A 25,037-nucleotide genomic window follows, 5' to 3' on the forward strand; every position below is an offset into this window, starting at 1 on the left:
CTGCGTTACTCTGATTAAGGATTAATTTTCTAATTCCAGGGATGGAACGCTCCTCTAAATGAGCAGGCGTTCACACAAAAACACAGACTCACATAATATGGATGAAACAAAACCTTTAATGCTGCCTTCCACCTTTCTAAGACCCAGTGGGGAAGAAAAAGGAGGTTCTCTAGCAAAAAGGGGAGTTAAGGGTTAAAGTTTTCCAGCTCTCCATCCGGGAACAGGTCCTACTAATGGGGGAGAAGTGTGATGCCATCTTTCTGGCAGACTGAAGGCTTGAGAAAACTAGGCCCTTCTAGTCTGGCTAGGGAAGACATAATATTTCCAACAGCCAACTGTAGCAAGGCAATAAATAGCAATGTCACAGACTAGATGAGTAACTTGTTACCTCTGACCCTCCAAGGGACATATGATTTGGGTTCCTACCATTTATTGGGATAATGCCGACTTATGCTGGGTCCTGCAAATCCCTTTAAATTATGTAACTAAATGCTATCTACACTTTTATATTTCACATACATTGTTGGGGCTTCATTACAAACTGTTATATTTTAAAATTGTTTCAGATAGCTTTAAATCCAAGGCAGTGGGGACTTCCCTGGTGGTCCAGCGGTTAAGACTTCCCCTTCCATTGCAGTGGGTGCAGGTTCAATCCCTGGTCTGGGAACTAAGATCCCACATGCCTCTCAGCCAAAAAAAACAAAAACATGAAACAGAAGCTACACTGTAACAAATTCAATACTTTAAAAATGGTCCACAACAAAAAAATATTAAAAAAAATAAAAATTTTAAAAAAGTAAAAAGTAAATCCAAGGCAGTGGCTTTCAAAATCTTTTGACAGCAACTCACAAAAATATATAGAATAATTTTTATCATAAACCAGTATATATATACAAACATAAAATAAAAGTTTTATGATACCTTACCCTTATTACATATAATGCATTCTAATATTATCTATTCCACATTGTTTCATTGCTTTTAAGTGATTGTCACAACCCCAAGAATTATTTTATAATCCACTAATAGGTCAAGACCTGCATTTTGAAAAACTCTATTCTAAAACTATAGATTCCAGCTACTTTAGTCAGAAGTCTGGTGTCAAAATTTTTTAAAGCCTCGTTAAAATGCATCATCAAAAAAAGTATTTACTGAAGGTAACTCAGTCTCCATAAAGAGCATTGTCTTGGGGATTTCTACCATAACTCACAAAATGAATAATAAGCCTATACTTTGCAGAACTGAGATGTGAGCTGAACATTGAGTGAAAATGACATAAAATCAGAACAGAGTTAGAAAAGGAGGACCGTCACCAAATGCAGTGTGTGGTTCCTCTGGAAAACACAAAGCAGCTTAGAGCGAGGTGAGGGGAACAAAATAGAAAAAAATATATATGCTAATGAAGAAAAGATCAAGCTTACAACTTCCATCTCCAAGCTTCACAAGTTGCACTTGTACTTTCCAACTCTATGAGACTGAGTAATAGTCAGGATAACTCCACTAATCATGTGGTCTTGAATATCTCAGCTGATATCATTTAAGTCATTAAAAAGGATAACTGCAAATTAAATTAGTTCACCCTAATTATACAAAAATGAGAAATTCAAATAAGGTAATGCTCTTCTAAATTAAAATTTTTTTCAATCACTTGGCATCTCAAATCAAAGCAAATGGGTGTTACCAATTATATCAATTTGATTCTTAAATTTAAATACATAAACATATGATGAACTGAATTAAAATTTTTATTTGATATGCACTTAACATATTAACATTTGTACTAGGGTAGGGAACCACATTCAAGATGTGAGACAAGGTCATGTCCTTGAAACCCAAAGAAGGTTGCCACAAAATTGCCTTTGTGAGAATCTAGCAACAGAAATGAGTCCCAAAATCTATTAAACAAGTTATCCCACAGGAAAGGTAAGGTAGACCACACTAGTAAAGGCAGTACTATAGAAGCCTATGAAATATTTATCAAGAGAAATATTTGATAAATAATAACAATATTAAGTTTTAGTAAGCAGTAGGATAATGTGCTAAGCTTCAGCATGGTTGCACTTACAGAGGACTTTCATAAGAAGGAAAGAAATGGAAATTTATTGACTATCTGTGTTTTGCCTGGCAACACTAAATGCTTTCAAATATACTATAGCATTGGAAACTAGGAATCAGAGATATTAAATAACTTGCCCTAAGTCACACAGTGATGAATGACAGAATTAGAATTTAAACTCCATCTTCGGATTACAAATCAATATTCCTGTCACATTTATGTCACTTTATCCTGAACCAGTACTAAAAATATGATAGTGCTTAAAATATTTGCTTAAATATTTCCTAAGACTTCTGATCAAGATCAATTCAGATTTCAATTTCATGGCTAATGAGTAATAAAGTGATCCTTAAAAGAAAAAAAACATTAAAAATATACATGCATTCTGGATGGCATTATGAATCTTTCAAACAATTGATGAAAGAATTATCTATTGCTATATAACAAATCACACTAAAGTATAGTAGCTTAAAATGCTGGTTTATTCTTGTCTCTTATTGTTCCATGGATTCATTGGGATTGGCTGGGGGTCTCCTAGAAAGTGCAGTCAGATGTCAGCTGGGGTTGCAATCACCTGTGGGCTCAATGGGGCTGGACGTCAAGATGCTTCACTCCTATGACTGACAGGATGCTGGCTATTGTTTGCAGCTACCAACTGGAGGACAGCCCAAATCACGGACAAGCCGTGATGTGGGCTTCTCTCAGAGTGGTGGCTGGGCTCCAAAACGGAGCATTCCAAGAGTAAATGTTCCAAAAGACCCAGGCTTCTTACAGCCTAGCCTAAGACGTCCCAGAAAGTCACTTCCACCGCATTCTATTAGTTGAGCCAGTCACTGGGGCCTAGGAATACAGATTTAGACCCCACCTTTTGATAAGAGAAACAACATGACAAAAAGCGAGGGCAAGGAAACTACCCATCACATCTTAGTCTTTTGCCTCCCATCCTGGCAAGTCTACTTTATCCAGCCGAGTTAAAAGGGGAAGTACATAATAAAATTACAATAACATAAATTACTTTGTTGTCTATTTTCTACTTCTTTGGCTCTATTTCATTCTCTGGAAACACAGCACTTCTTGAATGAATGAATGAATAAATGAAAGCCTCTGTCTCTCATTTTTCCATTTACTCTTTTTTTTCCTTTCTTTCCTTCTTTCTAACTGAAAATAAAAGGTAAATATATATATTTAAATATATGTATATATTTATAAGCACCAACATATTCTGATTAGTTAGTGAATCATATGGTTAATTTCTACCCATATCGCCCATTTGATATCTGCCTGACTCAGTCATCATCCTATATAGTAAGGTATTAAGAGAATTTTTTTTCATGCAGGCAAAGGAAAGAGAGAAAAAATGGTAAAGAAAAAGTAGGATCAAGAGAAAGAAAATATAAATGGGAAGGGAAATAAATAAAGGAGAGTGAGCAGGATTAAGCCCACGTGGCTGAAAAGACAGAGAAAGAAGCCAAATTCTACCCCTTATAATGTCGCACCTTCCCCTTCCTTTTTAATCCACTGCCACCATCACCAGCCTAGTCCAATCTTATTTCTTAACGCCTGAATTATTGCTATATTATTTTACCTAATCTCCCTGCCTAGAGTCTTTATTCCCTTAGAAACACTGTTTTCCTCATGCTGCTCTCAATTAAAAATAAACACTAAATGACTTCTGAAGGATAAAGTCCAATATAAGCATTTTAAGGATTGTCATAATCTGACCTAACTTTTCTTGCCAATATTGTTTCTCAGATCTCCCCTGCATGAAACTATTGATTCAGCCAAAGCAGTCTACTCACTGTGTCCAAACACACGGAAGAATGAGACTAGATCTCACTATTTATTACATCTTGAAAAATACAAAATCTGAATCAAGGAAAATAATTAATTCACAAAGCAGTGTGGCAAAATTGTAAGTTTATATTATAGCACTTATAGCCCAGTTCATCTACAAATATAGCCTTCTCAGTGTTGTCTTCTGTCCTGTGCTCTAGCTAATCCTCTCACCAGGAGCTTTCTCTGTTGCCCTCAACCTTCCCAAATCTTATCTAACCAGGACCCACTAGAAAATCTCTTCTTCATGGAAACTGACATTAGCTGATTAATTTGGAAGTGTGATTAGCAAGATTATTCTGAACCCAAAGTATGTGTTAATACTACAGCATCTGATTTGATTGTCCATGGAATCCAAATTCCATCTCAGTTTCTACTCTATAGATTTGTTCAGCATACAGTGGTTTACAGGACAATTTCACCCCAGTCTGACAGATAATTCAACCAGCATCTAATAATTTGTACAAATTTGATTTGCAATAATTACAAACAGCAATTACAGAAACAGTTAAAAACACCCTTGCTAATATTATAACTCTTTGGGAGCCCTACATAAATGGGATTTCTTAAAAATAGGATATTTGAAGGTAATGATGGGTATATACATGATAAAACAGATTTTGTGGTAAGAGAAGTTTATTGTCAAGTATAATTAAAGTTGTAGATACCATTTTAAAAGTACAGATTTAGGGGGCAAGGGAAGAGACCTTTTGAAGCAAAGTAGAAATTAGGAATAATTACTGTGATGATCATGTGATGTCAACATCCATTTCATCAAGATGAGCTCAGTATCCTTCAAAGTTCCATTGAGTGCAGGAAAGCATTTGTGTAAGACCAAAGGTAGCTTTGGGAGGAATACCTTTGAAGTATAAAGGAGTAGAGTGACTGGCAACAGCCACCATAAAAATGGACTAAACAGGGCTTCCCTGGTGGCGCAATGGTTGAGAGTCCGCCTGCCGATGCAGGGGACACGGGTTCGTGCCCCGGTCCGGGAAGATCCCACATGCCACAGAGCGGCTGGGCCTGTGAGCCATGGCCGCTGAGCCTGCGCGTCCAGAGCCTGTGCTCTGCAATGGGAAAGGCCACAGCAGTGAGAAGCCCGCGTACCACAAAAAAAAAAAAAAAAAAAAAGGACTAAACAGTAAACGTCTTTTATATGTGGAACCTAAGAAATAAAACAAATGAATATAACAAAACGGAAACAGACTCACAGATCTAGAGAACAAACTAGTGATTACCAGTGGGGAGAGAGAAGTGGGGAGAGGCAAGATAAGGGTAGGGGATTAAGAGGTACAAATTACTATGTATGAAATCATACACTTCTGAATCTTATTTAAAAAATTAGTTTTCTTTTTCATGCCCAACATTGAATGTGCATGCAAATTGCTATTTTTCTTTTTTAATCTTTTTTGATTTCAAAATTGGGTAAAACTAAACTTTTTAGGGAAATTTGTAAATATGGTAAAATTATAAAGAAAAGTAAAATATTATTATATCAGACAGGAGAGTGGAGGCTTCTAGGGTGATATCAAAGTTGTATTACTTGACATGGGTGGCATTTCTGCAGGTGCTCACTTCATTCAATTCATTTATCTTTTATGCATTTTGAAGATGCAATATAAAAAATCCAATGTTCAAATTCTACAGTCCATTAACTTGGAGGTGTCAATTACTGCCCTACCCAGTACTTTGCTCTCATTCCCTTTTGCCCAAATGAAGCTGGTTGTGCGTTAAGAGATGACATCTTGTTTTCTAGAAGAAATGGTGAAACTTGTCTGGCCCTCGGTAATATTTCAAAACAGGCTTTTTGTAAATGGGCATGAGAAGATGTCCTTCTTAAGCCAAGGACAAAATCTTATATTCTGTATTATTTAAAATACCTGATACAGTGCTACACAACTAGTATGCATTCATTCATTCGACAAATATTTATTGACTTACCTATCAATAGACTCTCTGGAAAACCACAGCCGTTTACCAACTAATCTGGTAAAATGGCATTTGATAAGTGCTATAAGGACACTCAAGATTCAGCAATTTCTCCTGGTTATCAAATTTATTTTGGCTAATGGATATCACTTACTTTCACTCCCATTTAAGTCTTACAAAGGGGTACTAGAGGAGGATCAGCCAGTTAGAAGGTGAAGACTTAATAAAAACTAAAACAGAGGGCTTCCCCGGTGGCGCAGTGGTTGAGAGTCCGCCTGCTGATGCAGGGGACATGGGTTCGTGCCCTGGTCCGGGAGGATCCCACATGCCGCGGAGCGGCTGGGCCCGTGAGCCATGGCCGCTGAGCCTGCGTGTCCGGAGCCTGTGCTCCGCAACGGGAGAGGCCACAACGGTGAGAGGCCCGCGCAAAAAAAAAAAAAAAAAAACTGAAATAGAATGAGTCAGAGAGAGGAGGGGAAAAAAAAAAAAAAAGCAGAGGAATAAGTAGGCAGAAATTGTACAACCAGCAAGGCCTCAGGGCCCTGTACAGTTTGAGTTGAGCCAGATATTCTTCCTGTTTCCTTGCTTGATCTTTGCTTGATCTCTCCTCTTGCCCATGTCCCCAGTCTGGAGGAGTTAAGCCCAGCACAGATGCCACTGAGACAGGTCAAAGCAGGGAAAGGTCCTGGGACCAAAACGTGGCTGAGGAGGGTGAAAAGTTCTGAGCAGCCCAAAGCAGACAGCGCCAGAAGATAAACATAACCCGTTTTCGAAGGAGCCAAAGGTGACAAGCAGGAAAGACAAAATTACTCATCCAGTCCAAAGGGGTGAGCACGGAGCCAGAAGCTGGCGGGAGAAGGGAGTTAAGAAAGTGTCAGGTAAAAGCAGAAACAGAGACTTAAAAATAAATAAATAAAGTGAAATAAAGGATCCAAGACAATAACTGGGAACGATTACTTGGAGTTTGGCACTAGATTTGGTTGAGTACGAGTTAGCTTAATTTAAAAGCATAGGATCTGAGCAGGTACCTTTCCTCCTTCTGACTTTATCTCCCACCTTATTGCCAATCCATTATCAACAAGGCATTTAAAATATTTACCAAACGAAATCTGGAAGCCATTTAGGCAGTCCTGCTAATGAACCAACTTAATTCAGACTGATTTGGTCATGAAGATGACCACATCTACTGAGGACAGCTCTCCCCAGATTCCTCCATTGACTAGTTTGAGAAACAGAGCACTTGAAGAAATGGTGTATGTAAATAAGTGAGTTTAGGTTCAAGCAGCCTGAGATGCTGGTGGTTGGAAATGCCTTACTCGTGTGCAGAAAATTTCCTGAGCACTTACTATGCCCCATGCAGCATGCCCACCCAAAGTTCTTTAGATATTAATATTCCAGTGTGTTTAACATTTAACATTTTCTCCATTTGGTTAAAATCAATGAGATTTTTGTGAGGCGCTTGGTCCTTTCTCACCCCAATTTAAACCATAATTTTGTGAAGACTGGGATTATCTTGCCATATTCTTTTTAACCTCCCTAATTTCTAGTCAAGCCTCAAAATATGAAGTATACACTTGGGGCTCTTAGCACCTCAGAGATCACCTCCATTCTACTTGTCCAAAGGTGGGGGTGACTTGCTCAGTCAAAATGAAGCAAAGTGTTTAGTATCAGTCTTAAAATAAGTGGTTTCTTTTTTTACTGTCTTCTCTTTTTTTGTTGTTTTCCTGCTTTTCAGAGAAGCAGCAACAATAATTTAAACTTTTCCACTATGTGACCTACACTCCACAGACACTGTATAACAACCTAGCTGGTACTTAACAAAGGACTTGCGTGATCGTGGGTATACATGTGTGTGTGTGCTTGTGTGTGTGTGTGTGTGTGTGTGTGTGTGTGCACTTCACACAATGTTGTATGCCAGCATGAGGTGGGAGACGAAAGAAAGTTCGGGCACACGCACATTTATATTAAAGAGATGATAGGACCCACAAAAAAAAGAATTTTTCTGTGACATTAATGTTATATTTTGGAGAGAGGTTTGCAGGGAAGGAAGAGGTGCAGCTAGGGGAGTGGATTCTTGTCTCTAACTATGTAGGGAGGCTCTGGTAAAAAAGACAACTGAAGTCTTTCCCGGAACTGGGATCTTTCATTGAGAAAGGAGAAAATGCAACACTCATTCCTCGCCTCCTTCCCTCCCTCCCTCCCCGCTTCCTTGGTGCCCTTCCAAGGTAGGGCCCGTTGGTGCTGGCTTCTCAGTCCTCCCCCTGGGGAGGCTTGCCAAGGCCAAGAGGGCCAGATGGGGCTGCTGGCAGAGATGCTGCTGATCCGGCTCTTTCTCATCCCACTTTCCGTCTGCCAGTGCTTTTGGTGGTGGTGGCAGTGCCTCATCCTGATGAGGTTAGAATTACCACTCTGCAGCGGGCGGTGTGTGTACCAGCAAGCATCCTGTTACATTCACCAGCTACCCTCTACCTGCTCTGGGCTGGAATGTGCCATTATCTCGCTACTCCCATTTTACACTTCACACACCAGCTTTCTCTCACGACAGTTATTTGATCACTAACCACTCTGAATATCATGATCATCAGCTCATTTATTTTTTCTATTTTAAAGCATGGTGCTGGGGTTCGCAGGGAGCATCGATTTCCACATTCGCCAAGGCATCCGAGCGTGAGCTGCCTATCACAGTGCTGACTTTAATAAGTGCTTATTACTGTGATCATTATTTAGCATTTATATAGCTCCTCACAATTGTTTACCCATTATTCCTCAGAGCACCCCTCTCAAGGTGATCAGAATTAGCAACCCCCATTGTAGAGGCAATAAATCAGGGCTCCTGGAGAGGATTTTAGGAATATCCACAAAAGGACACAAAATGAATAACCACACAACTGGTGGGGCCTGGCCCTCCCTCTAGCATTGAACTTGATGAGTTCACTTATTCCATCATTCTGTTTAGCAGACTTACACAGGGTGGGCTCCTCTTGTAGGATACAGCTCAAATATCCTGAAAGGCCTTCCCTGGCTACCCTATCTAAAATAGCATGGCCTCCCCAAGGCACTCACTATCACATTCTGGTGTTTATGGACTTCATAAAAGTCCATAAACAGAACTTACCTGATTTGTCTTCTTATGTTCTTGTTTATTGCATGTCTTCACCATTCAAAAAGGCCATTTCCATGACAGTAGCAGTCTTGCCTGGGTTGTTCATTGCTGTATCCATCCCCTTTGTTGAAAGTACCTGGGATACAGTAGGTACTCAATAATGCCTGTGGAGTGAATGACAATGACAAGAGTCCTGTAAATACTGCTACTCATGCATCATTTCCCGTGCTTTTTCATCTCTTCCTGGACTTCTGGATATAATCACATATACAGTCCATTATTCTTAATTACCCTGGCACTAATGATCTAGTCTGTGGATGGCGCAGGTCCTTGCCTGCCTCTCCTTCTTGGGTTCCTTTCCTCTGGAGATTCCTCCAAATCTTTCAGTCATTTCTCGCCTTTAGTTGAGAGGGGTCAAGAAGAGAGTAGAGCAATGAAAGTTCTACTAGACAATTTTACTAGTTCTAATAGCTTTGGAAAGGTACAAAGTTGAAATTATTGAATCAAAGGTTTCTTTTTCACCTGATTTGTGGATTAAAAAAAAAATCCATCTATGTTATATATGCAATACAGTGAAAAGTGCTTTGAAGAAGTTAAAAGCACTATATAAATGTAAGATATAATTATGTATGCATGTAGTCCCAGTAACCTTGGTAATTGAAAGTTGGTTATACACTTAAGGCTTAATTAGGTTTTTTTAATTAATTTATTTTATTATTGGCTGCATTTGGTCTTCATTGCTGCACACAGGCTTTTCTCTAGTTGTGGCGAGTGGGGCTACTCTTCGTTGCGGTGTGCGGGCTTCTCATTGCACCAGCTTCTCTTGTTGTGGAACGTGGGCTCTAGGCATGCGGGCTTCGTAGTTGTGGCACTCGGGTTCAGTAGTTGTGGCTCACAGGCTCTAGAGCACAGGCTCAGTAGTTGTGGCACATAGGCTTAGTTGCTCAGCCACATGTGGGATCTTCCAGGACCAGGGGTCAAACCCCTGCATTGGCCACCAGGGAAGCCCAAGGTTTAATTCGGGTTTTTTTGTTTGTTTGTTTGTTTTTGCAGTACGCGAGCCTCTCACTGTTGTGGCCTCTCCTGTTGTGGAGCACAGGCTCCGGACGCGCAGGCTCAGTGGTCATGGCTCACGGGCCCAGCCGCTCCGCGGCATGTGGGATCTTCCCGGACCGGGGCACGAACCCGTGTCCCCTGCATCGGCAGGCGGACTCTCAACCACTGAGCCACCAGGGAAGCCCGGTTTAATTAGTTTTGATAGAAGAGTAGCTCACACTTTTCTGATGAGTAGGACCAGGGAAGCTCTTAGAAAATGTGCCTTTGGTTGTTTTTCAACCATTAAATCAAGATAAAGCTTGAAATCCCTTCAAAGCCTAAAAGGTTGGAAGTAATGCTGATTTCTCATCAACAGATAAGAATAGACAAGTGGTACGAAGCATTTGTGCTTCCTTGCTTCAAATTTCAGACAATGAGAATACAACTCCCCCGTAAAAACTTTTAGGCTGACCTTGAAAGAAAGACCCTCTGGATAATCTAAAAATGGAGTTTTCTTTTTAAAGGTTGCTTTAATGTTCTTTATAGTGCTATGTGCAACCAGAAAATGGTTTGCGTTTTTGTTTTAAATATACCAAATCAATGGAATACCTTGTATTTGATAACATGTGCTGTTGCATTTGGGCCTCACTACAACTCTGTCCATAGATATTATTGTTGACACTTCATAGATGAAAAAAATGGAAGCAAAGTCATTAAATGCTTTCCCAAGTCTTAGAGGAAGTCACCAAGAAGACTGATCTGACTCAAGTCTCCTGACTCCAGTTTAATATTCTCCACAGTAATATTAGAAAACCACATTGGAAAGGAAAGACTCATTCCTAGTACTGCTGTCATAGCACCAAGCTTCAAAGGTCAGGTAAATGTTTTACTTTATGGTTAAACTGGCCACACTTACTCAGTGTGTACTATATCACAGGCCCTGTGCTGTGCCCTGGGAGGTTGTGGAGAAAGTAAAAGACAGGTTAGATTTCCCTGGTTGTTACAACCTAATTGGGATGGGAAACACACACATACAATCATTGTTGTGATACAAGGGAAGGGTGCGCATGCACCAGGAGAGATGCAGAGTTCTACAGGAGCAGGGAAAGGGCAGTATCTGAAAACATTCCACAAAAAAAATCATCTTTCATTCCAAGATGAACTTGGCACGAAATCAAGATTTAATTGAGGATATACTGAGAAAAATGAAGAGGGGAATGGGGTGTCTACCAAATTTTACCTACTGAATTTTGTCTATAAAATTTCATCTATTCAAATTGTATCTACCATGGCAAGATGATATTGTTAAATTACTTTTAAATAGAATATTTAATATTAAATATTTTCAAATTACCTTTAATAGATAATATTTCTAAATTACTTTTAAATAGAAGTAGTTGCATATTAGTTATGTAAATAGAAGTAAACACAAGAAGAACTAAAATAGAAGTGGCTAAAGTAGCCTTCCCTGGGGCATGGAACTGGGGGGATAGAAGGATTGGGGTTGCGAGGTGGGGTAGGGCTTGTCATGTTTCTTTATAAATCCTTCAAAACTATTTGATTTTAAAGTCACAGGTATGAATTACTTCGATAAATATTAATTTTTAACTGGCCTTCAAAGAAATGAGTAAGGTTTCTATAAGGAGAGGGAAGGGGGGGGCATTCCTAGCAGAGGAACCAGCATTAACAGAGAGAGAAGGCCGGAGAGCAGAGGCAAGGGGGAGTAATCCATTTGGAGAGCGAGCGTGGGTACACCTATACCTACATGGATCGGGAAACAGAAGCTGTTGCTCTATTGTAGAAGGACATACAAACACATGGTTACATGGTCGCTGACAAGGAAGGCAATAAAGGGTGTTGAGCAAAGAGGTGACACGCTCAGAACTGAGCTTGATATCAGCAGTGGTTCTCACATTTGAGATTATGTGCCTGTTAAAATTGCTGGGTCCCATGGCCAGTTTCTTCTTGAGTGAGGCCCAAGGATTTTCATTTCTAAGAGTTAAGTTCCCAGACAATGCTAATGCTGCTGGTCTGGGAACCACCATTTGAGAACCAGCAACAGAGTAATGTAGCAACAAGAAGTCAAGACTAGAGTAGCATGAAAATGAAGGTAAAGAGCCTATTCCAACAGGATAGACCGGAAGGAATGGAGTCCTGACTAGGAAGCTGATGGTGGGAAAGTACAGACCAGCAGTCAAGAGAACAGATCAACTGCTTCAAAGGACAGGGGAACCGTTGGGCCTGTTCTGGGTCATTTCAAATCACAAATCGTTGGTAAATCTCCAGTGCCTGGGCCAGGTATACAAGGAGCGCTTGGAATTGGTTTTTAGAATAGAAATCCTGTCTAGAAATTAAGGTGTGAGTTTCATCTTACTTTTCCCTCCTCCCACATCAATAACCTCACTCTAGTGCAATTTAGGTTGCAAAAGCTTCTTCCAGGGAGAGCCTCCACAGCTGCACCTGGTCAGCAAGTGTATCTAGCAGAACATGTAAAATTGTACTAAAACTGATTTCCTTATTATTTAATTTTAGAACATCCTTGTGGCTAAATAGTATTCAAAATAAATTTGGAATACAGGAAGCACCCATCTCTACAGACTGGGACAAAAATAATTAACTCACTCTACCCTATAAATACCCGTGAAAACATACATGAATCCTTTATCCACCCAACGTTCATTGAGTATTTACTATGTGACAAGAACCGTGGATGTGCTTAGAGACAAAGGGAAATAAAACATGGGCTCCACTGACAGCAGTTCAAAATCTAAAGTCTTCTTCCTGTGCTCTTAAATCTGCCTATGGACTGTGTTTCATTTGTAATAAAAATTCTAAATCAGGAACAGAAGAAGTTAGCTTTTCTGCCTAACTTCTGCCTAACCTAATTGACTGCTTCTTGTTGTCTGATTATTCAACTGAAGAGAACGCTTCGGTCCTGGGTTATTTTACCAAGCTCGGATATATTTTGCTGACACATAGAAGGAGTCTGGGGAGCATCCAGCACCCGTTTACCTCTGGCCTTTAAGTATAGTGAGCATTTTATCACTTACACCTTTCAATGCCCAAAGAGAGTACCACTTGGGGTTTTTAAAATATCGTTTCCTTTACTACCTCCCAAAATAACAGGGTCACTTCAGGACCAGTAAGTGGTTGGCACTGTGACAGGTTTCCCAGAAGTACTAATAGTTCTGGAGAGGAGCAAGTATTTTCACAGCTGCAGGCCTGGGTGCTGAACTTTCTCCTGTCAGTGAGAATCATGTCCCAGTGAAAATATAGCAGTGGAACTGACCGTCAAAGGGATAAGGTGACAGGGAGTGTTGTTTACTCAAGTCAGAGAGCAACCAAAAATGATTTCTGCTGCTGGAACAAAACAAAGACGGGTTGAAGGTCAACTTCCTCTTTTATTTTGGCTAAATAAAAAGCACACCTAAGCAGCCTTTCTCAAATGTTTCGGGTCTGCTAACAATTTCAACTCTATAAAGACCCCACATATTATACCAGTCTATAGTTCTTGGGCACTGAAGGGAAACAAAAGGGAAACTGTTCACTCTCATTAGGATTAATGAAGTCATCCACGGCACCCGGTTCTTCTTCCCCGATCCCTAACCTCATCCATCTCCAAATGTTAGGAATTTTATTCGTTAAAGGCCACTCACGTCCTTCCACATCATTCCACCTTGGCCACCACCATCATAGTCTAAACTGATGTCATCTCTCTCGTAAATTACTGCAAGACCCTTCTACTTGGTCTCTCACATCCAGTTTAGCCCACTCCAAATCTGTCTTTACATTAATTCACAGTAACTCACTAATTCACAGTATTAGTTCACAGTAATTCATTCACAGCACTCTTTTGGAAACTCAAATAAAACCGCTAAAGTCTAAATACCCCACACATACACGTAAAACCTAGCCTAAATTTTTTCTCTGGATCCCCATTGCTCCAAACACTTAGCTGGTAGATTAGGTCGAGAAGCTCTGCATAATCTGTGCCTCCCACCCTTTTCCCTTTTCTTATTGCATCATGTTCCTCCCTCCTCACTCCCTCTGCTCTCCTCACCCAGATTCCACCGCCTGGGAACATTTCTCCCTCCCTGCTTTGCCAAGTTGTCTCTCCTACTCACCTTTTAGCTCTTAACTCATATCAGCTCCTGAAGGATGCTTAAGGAATGCCCTCTCTTCCCTGGTTAGGCCAAATCCCCATGTTTCAAACTCCTCTGACATCCTCAACCGGCTCATGAACCCTTCAAAGAATGTATCACAGGACATGTATATACTCTTGTATGATTGTTTAATTTCTACCTGGTCTCCCCACTAGACTGTAAGATCTGTAAAGGCAGGAACACTATCTCTTTTTGCTTACCATTGTATTCCAGAGCCTAGCACAGTGTCTGGCACATACCAGTTACTAAATAAACACATTCAGAAGGAAGGAAGGAAGGGAAGGAGGAAGGGAGGGAGGGAGGAAGGAAAGGAGGGAGGAAGAATGTATGGGTGGCAAATGGATACTACTAAAATAAGAAAGAGAAGGTCTAGCATTTTAAATGAATGATAATAATAGGTAACACATATTGAACTTCCAATGTTAAGTCCTAAGATAAATTTATTCCTCATGACAACCCTATGAGGTAGTTATTTTTATCATCTTCATTTCATAGATGAGGAAACTGAACTACATAGAAATTAATTACTCAAAGTCACATAGCTAGGGACTTGCCTGGTGGCGCAGTGGTTAAGAATCCGCCTGCCGATGCAAGGGACATGGGTTTGAGCCCTGGTCCGGGAAGATCCCACAGGCCGTGGAGCAACTAAGCCCGTGCGCCACAACTACTGAGCCCGCGTGCCACAACTACTAAAGGCTGCACGCTCTAGGGCCCACATGTTGCAACTACTGAGGCCGCATGCTGCAACTACTGAAGCCCGCACGCCCAGAGCCCATGCTCCACAAAGGGAGGCCACCGCAATGAGAAGCCTGTGCACCACAACAAAGAGTAGCCCCCACTTGCCACAACTAGAGAAAGCCCATGCGCAGCAACGAAGACCCAACACAGCCAAAAATAAATAAATAAATAAATAAATAAATAAATTTATTAAAGAAAAAAGAAAGTCACACAGCTAGCAAATGTAATGTACCTCATAACTGAAGAGATATTATGTTCATACATAACCACAAGTAGCCAATCTTCTCTGGGGACCGTTTTGCCCAACCACTTTTAAGGGTTTTAGCAACCACTGCTTTTAAGGGGCAGGGATTTATCTTACTTGGAATAGGACTTTGAAAGTAAAAAACTCTGTATCTTCTCTACATGCCAAGCTCCTCAACAGATGAACATCAGAGAAACTCTTATCTGGATTTCAGCAGCCTCTGTGTCACTGTTCAGGTTGAAATTTTCCTACATGAATGTAAGGATGGGCTGATTAAAATAAGAACATTGTAAAGCAATCACCCATCCTCACCTCAGGTTTGACTCTATTGCTTTAATGCGAGCAGAACAGAAACTGACATGCTAAATGGATGAAAGAAAGAAACAGAGAGTGTTCAGCACATGGGAAGAAAGACTGAAACAGAGATATATTTGTTTAGAAAAGAGAAGATGAAAAGGAATGTGCTGCCCTCCCAATATCCCCAGGAAGCCGCTCTCCGTGCGCGCCACCATAGATCAGTTTATTCGGGGCTCAACCTGGAATAAAAGCATAATGTTTAGACAAGGCAAAAGGTTCTGGGGAAGGGAGGAAGGGAGGAAGAGCAACAAATGAAAATAACTGAACTTATTTGCAAGAGGGAACTCTAGATGGAGCAGTTCCCTCTATCTGAATTTTTTCTGGCAATGGAATCCTGATTCCACTGGATTAGTATCTATTGGAAAGATGACTGGTAGGAATACCTTAGCTCTGTGATAGGAAATAGAACTGGATGATCCACCACTTACAAAATAGAACCTGACTCTGTGGATGGGATCCACGTAAACAGGGGAAGGCAGAAGATTAAGAGGAAGAGGAGGGAGAGGAGTTATAGTAGGAAGAACTCCGAAAAGGTGCCCAACAAATGGGAGTGTACAATCAAGTAAGATTCAGGGCACAAGTACTGGAGTCCAACTGCTGGGATTTAAATCCAAGATCCACTCTCTACTAATTGTAACCTCCCTAAACTTCCCATCTTTAAAGTTGGGATTATAATCATAGCTGGCTCAAGGTTTTTTAAGGATTAAAGAAACTAATCTTTGTTAGCTTCATAGCAATAGTAAATGCTCAGTAAATATTAGTGCTACTGATGCTGGTGAAGACGATCTCACCTCATAACATAAACTTGAAGTACTAGCTATGTTGAATAATGTTGGAATCCATTAGAAATAGTCAGGAATAATGCTATATTGGACTCTCTTCTGGAGCAGGTCATCACCTAACAGCGAGCTTTATATCTTCAAGGCAGAAACTCAGGGTAAGATGCTATCTTCCAGAAACTGTCCATTATAGGCTTGTCTTATGAAATCGTTTTCTTCTCTCCCTCTTTTAGTGTTCACGCTCCATCTTTTTTCTCTTGGCTTACTTTTCTACTTCGTACTCTCTTTTCCAGTCCTTTGAAACCTTTGCTCCTCTCCCCATGCAAGGATCCTGTTGAGACAGACTAAGCAGATCTGTTTCCTCTATGCCTTAAACAGCAGGGGGCCAAGAGGGAAAAATGTTTCCTTTGGGCGGATGCCAAGGAACTTCGGGTGTGGGGGTAGAGTTTTTAATGACACAGTAAGAAAGAAAATATTTATGTTTCATTTTAATTGAACTTTTCTTAAGCTTACTACATTTTAGTAGGTGAAAAAAAAATCAACATATGAGAACGCTGAGAACGAAAATACACATAGCTCTGGCTTCCAGCACAGAGGTAGAAAAAGCAAAGGGAAGTCTAGCAGAGGCATCTTATGGGAAGAGCTGCCCCACCAAAAATCTCAGCTTAGCAGCACTGTCTGCACTTCATTTCCAGGATCATATAGATCCTGCTTGATTGACCCATAAAATTAGCAAGATAATGAACCAGCTCATTACTTTAAACATATCTCTATCTGCTGGGTCCACTGAAGTACCTTGAGAAACAAGTTCATAGGGTGTCACACGCAGTTAAACCTGGAAAAATAAGCATTGTGAAATGAGGTGGCTTACTTTGTTAGGTGACTCTAGAAATAGCTACTGTTGTCACTGTTTCCTAAGCATCTGCTTTGTGCTATGTACTCTGCTAACTATTCATATGATCTCATTTAAACCTCCCAACAGCTCTGTGAGGTAAGTACTGTTAAGCCTTTTTTACATATGGGTGACATCAGGCAATTTACTTGGGTCACACAGCTGATGAATAGTGAAGCTGGGATTTTAACCAAGCCTAAAAGGACACCAAACCCGGCACTGATACTGCAATATCAGATGCGGCCCCACCTGTACAGTTATCTACCTCTAACAATACCCGGAAAGGCTCATTATCTTACGATTTATGAAGAAAACAGAGTAGCTGAGTATGAGAACTAAGTGTGCGTGTGTGTGTGTGTGTGTGTGTGTGTGTGTGTGTGATATAATTAAATGACATACAGTGTCATTGTTTTGTTAAATGAATCATAGTAGGACTAGGATAGAAACATCCAGCTCCTCCCACTATTCCCAACTAAAAGAATGCTTCTGTTCCTTGTTAAGTTTCTCTCCTCCCTGGGTTGTCTAGCTTTTCCTAATCCATTTGTGTGTGGACTGCCAACATTTACATTCCAGCTGTGCCTCAGTTTTATCATCTGTATAAGCAGTACTGAACTCAGAGAGCTATCAAGATTAAGAGAGTTAATAGATTTAAAACACTTGGTGAAAAATCTGAAAGTGAAATTAAGAAAACACTCCCATTTACCATTGCAACAAAAAGAATAAAATATCTAGGAATAAACCTACCAAAGGAGACAAAAGACCTATATGCAGAAAACTATATGACACTGATGAAAGAAATTAAAGATGATACAAATAGATGGAGAGATATACCATGTACTTGGATTGGAATAATCAACATTGTGAAAATGACTCTACTACCCAAAGCAATCTACAGATTCAATGCAATCCCTATCTAACTACCACTGACATTTTTCACAGAACTAGAACAAAAAATTTCACAATTTGTATGGAAACACAAAAGACCCCGAATAGCCAAAGCAATCTTGAGAAAGGAAAATGGATCTGGAGGAATCAGGCTCCCTGACTTCAGACTACACTACAAGGCTACAGTAATCAAGACAGTATGGTACTGGCACAAAAACAGAAATATAGATCAATGGAACAGGATAGAAAGCCCAGAGATAAACCCATGCACATATGGTCACCTTATCTCTGATAAAGGAGGAAAGAATATACAGTGCAGAAAAGACAGCCTGTTCAATAAGTGGTGCTGGGAAAACTGATCAGCTACATGTAAAAGAATAAAATTAGAACACTCCCTAACACCATACACAAAAATAAACTCAAAATGGATTAAAGACCTAAATGTAAGGCCAGACACCATCAAATTCTTAGAGGAAAACATAGGCAGAACACTCTATGACATAAATCACAGCAAGATCCTTTTTCACCCACCTCCTAGAGTAATGGAAATTAAAACAAAAATAAACAAATGGGACCTAATGAAACTTAAAAGCTTTTGCACAGCAAAGGAAACCATAAACAAGACGAAAAGACAACCCTCAAAATGGGAGAGAATATTTGCAAATGAAGCAACTGACAAAGGATTAATCTCCAAAACATACAAGCAACTCATGCAGCTCAATATCAAAAAAACAAACAACCCAATCCAAAAATGGTCAGAAGACCTAAACAGACATTTCTCCAAAGAAGATATACAGATTGCCAACAAACACATGAAAGAATGCTCAACATCATTAATCATTAGAGAAATGCAAATCAAAACTAAAATGAGATATCATCTCACACCGGTCAGAATGGCCATCATCAAAAAATCTACAAACAATAAATGCTGAAGAGGGTGTGGAGAAAAGGGAACACTCTTGCACTGTTGGTGGGAATGTAAATTGATACAACCACTATGGAGAACAGTATGGAGGTTCCTTTAAAAACTAAGAATAGTTTAAAACTAAAAACTAAAAACTACCATACGACCCAGCAATCCCACTACTGGGCATATACCCTGAGAAAACTATAATTCAAAAAGAGTCATGTACCGAAATGTTCATTGCATCTCTGTTTACAATTGTCAGGACGTGGAAGCAACCTAAGTGTCCATCAACAGATGAATGGATAAAGAAGATGTGGCACATATATACAATGGAATATTACTCAGCCTTGAAAAGGAATGAAACTGAGTTATTTGTAGTGAGGTGGATGGACCTAGAGACTGTCATACAGAGTGAAGTCAGTCAGAAAGAGAAAAACAAATACCGTATGCTAACACATATATGTGGAATCTAAAAAGAAAAAAAAAAAAGAAAATGGTCAGAAGAACCTAGGGGCAAGACATGAATAAAGATGCAGACCTACTAAAGAATGGACTTGAGGATATGGGGAGGGGAAGGGTAAACTGGGACAAAGTGAGAGAGTGGCATGGACATATATACACTACCAAACGTAAAAGAGCTAGCTAGTGGGAAGCAGCCACATAGCACAGGGAGATCAGCTCGGTGCTCTGTGACCACCTAGAGGGGTGGGATAGGGAGGGTTGGAGGGAGGGAGATGCAAGAGGGAAGAGATATGGGGACATATGTATATGCATAACTGATTCACTTTGTTATAAAGCATAAAATAACACAACATTGTAAAGCAATTATACTCTAATAAAGATGTTAAAAAAATAAAAAGCAAAAAAATTTAAAAAAATAAAACACTTGGAAGAGTGTCTGGCATATTATTGGTATTTTGGAAACGTTACCTATTAGCATCATGCCACATCCTTGAAGAGGGATCACATTCCCATTTGAAGAACTGACTTTAGTCCCTATTGATGGATTTGCTAAAAAATACGGACATTATCAGGATATTGCCAAAGAGACTTTGATTCTCTCCAAAGCATCTGTAAAATGCTCTTACCTGACTGGCTTATTAACTGCCCAGAAAAGGTTCCCTCTTGTCCACAGCTGCCTGTAGCTCCTAGTAACCTCTGAGGAGGGTGAGGGTGTGTGTTTTATGCCCTTTGCCACACTGAGATGGGGGAAGATGTTTTCAAGGCTGATGGTAGCAAGAATCACCTCCTGTTTGTGGTCAAATCTGCAAATGGATTTTTTTTCTTTTTTATGACGGGCATGAGACCTAAAATTCCATGGAATGTAGCAACTTAGGAATGCTTCTGTGTAATGTTAAGCTTAAACAGGCCTTGGAAAGATAAAAAAAGATACCAATCCCAAATTGATCTGCCTTTGCCATACTTCTTCAAAATTTTTTTCTATCTATTTTGGAACATCCTGACTTATGGAGAGCTGCTTTTCAAACCCCATGCCTACTTCAAGTGTCCATTAAGTCTCAGACTCTTCACATTGAATCATCCAGTACAATGTTCCCATTCTACAAATGAGAAAACTGAGACTCAAATGGGTTAAGTCAGTGCCCCTCATAATATTTTTCCTCTGATATTTTGTCTTATCAAATTCATCTTTCCCAAATTTTAAAGACTGCTAACCCCTCTCCAATAAAGATATTGCTAAATTTTCTAGCAAAAACTCCTCAGTTATCATTTGTCTTGATAATATATGGAGGCTGGGGGGGGGGCTTTCATTTTCATATTTTTTAATCTTTTTTTTTCTCATCTAATTTTAACTCCTTTGTTTCCCAAGGGGCATTCTGTTTTTATAGGTCAAAACTATTTTGTATTGGCAATTTTATATGTTTCAACCTGATAACGAAAAGTCAAATACCGCCTCTGTTTCTAGGTTTATGTAGTCACTGGTACTGTGAATTTTGCTTCTTGCTTCTGTATTTTCTTGGCATACAGTATACTTTAAAGTAAATATTATAAAGTCAAAAGATTTTCTGTGTAAATAGCAGTAAAACATGCACAGATATGAGCTAAATGACCATTAAATATACCCCTTGAATCTCAGTCTCTCACATCTAGGGCATCTATTTTGGGGTCCCCAATACTTCCCTGCCTTGTCTGACACAGACACAGTAAGACACCAAGGGGAGAAAACAATCTACTAAAGAAGTCCAAACCTGTTGCAGGACTAGTCAGAGAACAATAAATTAAATTTACAGCAACAGGAAGTTGAGTGCTATGCCTGGCAATGACCTTGACAGCAACCCAGGCTTGGGAAGAGGTCAGAGGTCATAGTAGACCTCTCTCCTCATCTGGACCAGCTGCTCCTTCGTATGTAGACAATCGACAGAGAGCGCCAAGTTTATGATGCCAATGTGTTAGTGACAGTGCAAAGTTAAGTGTGAGAAGTGTCAGGGAATGTGACTGTGGCATCTACGTTCGTTTCCGCAGAGGAAGTCCCATGCATTTGTGATTCAAACCACTTATCCATCACACGGTGGTTGGAAAACCACAAGCAAATCACGGGTCCCATCAAACAGTTCTTCTGCTGATGTATCCATAAGACAACAAATTGGGAGGATTTCCACAGTGCTAAAAGTTTGAGGAAAGTGATTGAAAGCCACTTCAAACCCAGCTTTTAAAAGCATGAATAAAGCAGTAATTCAGTATCAGTTTCCCCAGGGGCTCAGAGCCAATTCTTTCAATCCAGTGGGGGTGAATGTCAGCACAATGGCTACCTGTGGGAGGTACAACAGCAGTGCCACCAAGCCATGGGCTCAGGCACACCCCAGTTAAAGCCTCACTGTGCCACTCCCTGCTTGTGTCACCTCGGGCAAATGACCCCACTGAGACTCAGTTTCCTCCCCTGCAAAATGGGAGATACCTAAGTCCTAGTGCTGATGTGAAAAATAGTGGTACCTGGTCATCAGTGTTCTCAAAAGATTGTAGAACAGTGCCAGGCAGGTAGCAGGAGGTCAATAAACAAGAAGGATAAGAATTGACACCTATTTGGTGCTTGCTCTATGCCAGGCACTGTTTAAAGAACTTCAAGTGTACCATTTATTTATTCCTCTAAACAACACTAAGGCCAGCAATAATACTACCTGTGTTTCATAAGTGAGGAAGACTGAGGCACAGCAGTAGGTTTCCATATCTAGCAAGGGAATGAATCGGTCCTCAAACTCAAGCCGTCATCCAACCCCAAAGCCAATGCCCTTCACCAATGAAAATGATATCAACAAATTGACTGGGGAGGAACCAAGATGGTGGAGTAGAAGGACGTGCTCTCACACCCTCTTGCGAGAACACCAAAATCACAACTAGCTGCTGGACAATCATTGACAGGAAGACACAGGAACTCACCAAAAAGGATACCCCACATCCAAAGACAAAGGAGAAGCCACAGTGAGACGGTAGGAGGGGCACAATCACAGTAAAATCAAATCCCATAACTGCTGGGTGGGTGACTCACAGACTGGGGAAGTCCACCCACTGGAGGGAAGGTTCTGAGCCCCACGCCAGGCTTCCCAACCTGGGGGTCCAGCAACGGGAGGAGGAATTCCTAGAGAATCAGACTTAGAAGCCTAGAGGGAATTGATTGCAGGACTTCAACAGGACTGCGGGAAACAGAGACTCCACTCTTGGAGGGCACACACAAAGTAGTGTGTGCATCAGGACCCAAGGGAAGGAGCAGTGACCCCAGGGGAGACTGAACCAGACCTACCTGCTAGTGTTGGAGGGTCTCCTGCTGAGGCGGGGGGTGGCTGTGGCTCACCGTGAGGGCAAGGACACTGGCAGCAGAAGTTCTGGGAAGTACTCCTTGGCGTGAGCCCTCCCAGAGTCTGCCATTAGCCCCACCAAAGAGCCCAGGTAGGCTCCAGTGTTGGGTTACCTCAGGCCAAACAACCAACAGGGAGGGACCCCAGCCCCACCCATCAACAGTCAAGTGGATTAAAGTTTTACTGAGCTCTGCCCACCAGAGCAACAGCCAGCTCTACCCACCACCAGTCCCTCCCATCAGGAAACTTGCACAAGCCTCTTAGATAGCCTCATCCACCAGAGGGCAGACAGCAGAAGCAAGAAGAACTACAGTCCTGCAGCCTGTGGAACAAAAATCACATTCACAGAAAGAGAGACAAGATGAAAAGGCAGAGGGCTATGTACCAGATGAAAGAACAAGATAAAAGCCCAGAAAAACAACTAAATGAAGTGGAGATAGGCAATCTTCCAGAAAAAGAATTCAGAATAATGATAGTGAAGATGCTCCAGGACCTCGGAAAAAGAATGGAGGCAAAGATTGAGAAGATACAAGAAATGCGTAACAAAGACCTAGAAGAATTAAAGAACAAACAAACAGAGATGAACAATACAATAAATGAAATGAAAACTACACTATAAGGAATCAATAGCAGAATAACTGAGCCAGAAGAATGGATAAGTGACCCGGAAGACAGAATGGTGGAATTCACTGCTGTGGAACAGAATAAAGAAAGAAGAATGAAAAGAAATGAAGACACCCTAAGAGACCTCTGGGACAACATTAAAAGCAACAATATTTGCATTATAGGGGTCCCCAGAAGGAGAAGAGAGAGAGAAAGAACCAGAGAAAATATCTGAAGAGATGATAGTCGAAAACTTCCCTAACATGGGAAAGGAAATAGCCACCCAAGTCCAGGAAATGCAGCGAGTCCCATACAGGATAAACCCAAGGAGAAGCATGCCGAGACACATAGTAATCAAACTGGCAAAAATTAAAGACAAAGAAAAATTACTGACAGCAGTAAGGGAAAAACGAAAAAAACATACAAGGGAACTCCCAGAAGGTTAACAGCTGATTTCTCAGCAGAAACTCTACAAGCCAGAAGGAAGTGGCATGATATACTTAAAAGTGATGAAAGGGAAGAACCTACAACCAAGATTACTCTACACGGCCAGGATCTCATTCAGATTCGACGGAGAAATCAAAAGCTTTACAGACAAGCAAAAGCTAAGAGACTCCAGCACCACCAAACCAGCTCTGCAACAAATGCTAAACGAACTTCTCTAAGTGGGAAACACAAGAGAAGGAAAGGATCTATAAAAACAAACCCAAAACAATTAAGAAAATGGTCATAGGAACATATATATTGATAATTACCTTAAACATGAATGGACTAAATGTTCAAACCAAAAGACACAGGCTTGCTGATTGGATACAAAAAGAAGACCCATCTGTATGCTGTCTACAAGAGACCCCCTTCAGACCTAGGGACACATACAGACTGAAAGTGAGGGGATGGAAAAAGATATTCCATGCAAATGGAAATCAAAAGAAAGCTGGAGTAGCTATACTCATATCAGATAGACTTTAAAATAAAGAACGTTACAAGAGACAAGGAAGGACACTACATAATGATCAAGGGATCAATCCAAGAAGAAGATATAACAATTATAAATAGATATGCACCCAACATAGGAGCACTTCAATACATAAGGCAACTGCTAACAACTATAAAAGAGGATATCGACATCAACATAATAATAGTGGGGGACTTTAACACATCACTTACACCAATGGACAGATCATCCAAAATGAAAATAAATAAGGAAACAGAAGCTTTAAATGACACAATAGTCCAGATGGATTTAATTGATATTTATAGGACATTCCATCCAAAAACAGCAGGTTACACTTTCTTCTCAAGCGCACACAGAACATTCTCCAGCATAGATCACATCTTGGGTCACAAATCAAGCCTCAGTAAATTTAAGAAGATTGAAATCATATCAAGCATCTTTTCTGACCACAATGCTATGAGCGTAGAAATGATAAACAGGGAAAAAAAGTAAAAAACACAAACACATGGAGGCTAAGCAATACGTTACTAAATAACCAAAAGATCACTGAAGAAATCAAAGATGAAATCAAAAAATACCTAGAGATAAGTGACAAGGAAAACACGATGATCCAAAATCTATGGGATGCAGCAAAAGCAGTTCTAAGAGGGAAGTTTATAGCTATAAAAGCCTACCTCAAGAAACAAGAAAGATCTCAAATAAACAATCTAATGTTACACCTAAAGGAACTAGAGAAAAAAGAACAAACA

The 25,037-nt window shown here is 40.4% G+C and overlaps 1 protein-coding gene across 2 annotated transcripts in view; it reads right to left on the reverse strand.

Moving 5' to 3' along the window:
• Positions 1 to 25,037, reverse strand: part of LOC132522859 (spermatogenesis-associated protein 31D4-like) — a 205,999-nt gene that overhangs the window by 44,115 nt on the left and 136,847 nt on the right. The window contains exon 5 of one of the 2 annotated variants that reach the window (XM_060153415.1): positions 8,934 to 9,085. The gene's annotated coding sequence lies outside the window, so the exon portion shown is untranslated. Of the gene's footprint in view, positions 1 to 8,933; positions 9,086 to 13,244; positions 13,317 to 25,037 lie in introns of those variants that run through there. The other variant, XR_009541358.1, reaches the window with a different exon arrangement.

This window comes from Lagenorhynchus albirostris, chromosome 7 (assembly GCF_949774975.1).
Source record: "Lagenorhynchus albirostris chromosome 7, mLagAlb1.1, whole genome shotgun sequence".
Taxonomy (NCBI): Eukaryota; Metazoa; Chordata; class Mammalia; order Artiodactyla; family Delphinidae; genus Lagenorhynchus; species Lagenorhynchus albirostris.